Raw genomic sequence first — 2,500 nt, forward strand, 5'->3', positions numbered from 1 at the left:
AGTAAAAGAAAGTTAGAAAAGAGAAATATGATAAATCACATAAGAAAATAACCAATGAATAGAGGTAAATAAATCAGAGCACTGTCGCTCGCCGCTCTGTGCATGCGAGACTTTCTTCCCTCTACAACACAGCTTTGGATTTCTCTTCCTGCCTTTGTTCTTCCTGGGTTTAAAAAAAAATGAAAGAAACTCGTATCTATCTCATTGTATCCCCGACTCCACTCCTTTAATTTCTTTTTATCTGTTTATTTACGTGAACTGGCGACACAAAATCTATGGTCATCGACGCCGCAGCTCCTTCGACTGCTATTGATAACCTATGATCTGATCCTGAGACAATTCGCTTCTGGTGGATGGAATCCTTACTCTTCTTCTGTGTTTTCTGAACTTTTAACGTGGCTTTGCTATACTTGTTTTTCGATTTTTTTGTTTTTTTGTTTTTTTTTTTTTTTTTTTTAGTTTCCTATAAAAGAACATTATTGAGATGGCTATTTGTCTGTTCGTCCGCCTCAGATCTTAAAAACCACTGAGGCTAGAGGGCTGCAAATTTGTATGTTGATCATCCAACCTCCAATCATCAAACATACCAAATTCCAGCTCTCTCGCCTCTGTAGTTTTTATTCTATTTAAGGTTAAAGTTAGCCATAATCGTGCGTCTGGGAACGATACAGCCTAGGCGGAGGTTAAAGTTTCATGAGCCGCGGTTTACAGAGCATTATACCGAAACCTACCGAAAGATAGATCTATTTTCGGTAGCCTTGATTATACGTATTTTTTCTTGGTTTTACTGTTATTCCTTCCTTCGTAGCAGTTGAGACTGACATAAGAAGCTATTCCTGCTCTTCTCGGTTTCTTCCTTTGTTCGTTTGTATGGTGTTTTTACGTTGCATGGAACCAGTGGTTATTCAGCAACGAGACCAACGGCTTTCCGTGACTTCCGAACCACGTCGAGAGTGAACTTCTATCACCAGCAATACACATCTCTCACACCTCAATGGAATTCCCGAGAATCGAACTCGCGGCCACCGAGGAAATCAATTATTATTCCAAAGGCTTTATCTTTACAAGATTTCTTTTAAAAAATCGTGGAATGGATTTTTCGCTGTAGAAAATATAGTGTTGGTACAATTGAAAACGGCCTTGCTGAAAAATATTTTCCTCTTCAATAATTAAAATAGTTTTTTTATGAAAAGAGTCTCTAGCCCATTAAACATTTGTTCACAATAGAATTCTTCTTATAAAATTATGTCTTCATCATAAGAACAAATTTAAATAGAACTCTTCATCGCAAAATTATTTCTGTAAAATAAAAAATAAAAGCAAAGCTTCACCATCACATTGCCCAATAAAATAAAAAAAAAAACTGCCTTTCCCCAAAATATGGCTCTTCACCATAAAAAATGATCTAGTCACCACTGAAAAAATCCATTCATCATATAAATGCTCTTTCACTAAACGTCCGTTCATTATACTGTAAAAATTCCTTTACGATGTGAATCACTCTTCACCATAAAAAGACCCTTTCACTATAAGAATGGCCTTCACCATACAAATGCCCCTCTCAATGAAGATGGTCCCTTCACCATAAAGATGTTCCTTCATAAAGATGTTCCTTCGCCATTAAATAGCCCCTACACCATACAATTTCCTTTCATCCTATAAATGCCCCTTCACCGTAAAAATGCATCTTCACCATAAAATTGCCCTTCACCATACTTCCCAATTAAAAATTCTCTCAAAATGAAAATGCTCCTTCACTAATGAAATCCCCTTCACCATGATAATTCCCCTTCACTATAATAAATCTTCTTCACCATAAAAATGCCCCGTCACCATACTAATACCTCTTCACCATAAAAATACCCATTCACCATGACAATTATCCTTCATTGTAATAATACCTCTTCACCTTGAAAATGCCCCTTCATCATAAAAATGCCCCTTCACCATACTAATACCTCTTCATCATAAAAATACCCCTTCACCATAAAAATGCCCCTTCACCACAAAAATACCCCCTCCCCATAAAAATGCCCCTTCACCATAAAAATTCCCCATCACCATACTAATACCTCTTCACCAGAAAAATACACTTTAACCATAAAAATTCCCCTTCAGAATACTAATAGCCTCCTTCACCTTCACCATACCAATACCCCATCACCATAAATAGGCACTAGAACCCAACTCTGGCTCTCATTCCCCGTCCTCCTTCCCATATCCCCCTACACCGCAAGCAAGAGGGAGAGAGAGAGAGAGAGAGGACGACCTGACCTTTGCTATTCGAGTGAGGGGTCTGTTCTTCGGGTAAATCAATCAGTCATTGCCATATCCAGCGCTTCCGTCCGGCAGAAGAAGAATCGCTCGTGGCAAATATGCAGACGGACAAACACGGGGTGTTAAAGGAGACCTCTTCTCCGGGATCCCCCTGGGGGGGCATTCGCGAACCTTTCTGTTTGATTTTCTTGGCTCTGATTCGTCCTCTCCGTTCTTCGGTTCG

This window comes from Macrobrachium nipponense, chromosome 16 (assembly GCF_015104395.2).
Source record: "Macrobrachium nipponense isolate FS-2020 chromosome 16, ASM1510439v2, whole genome shotgun sequence".
Classification (NCBI taxonomy): domain Eukaryota; kingdom Metazoa; phylum Arthropoda; class Malacostraca; order Decapoda; family Palaemonidae; genus Macrobrachium; species Macrobrachium nipponense.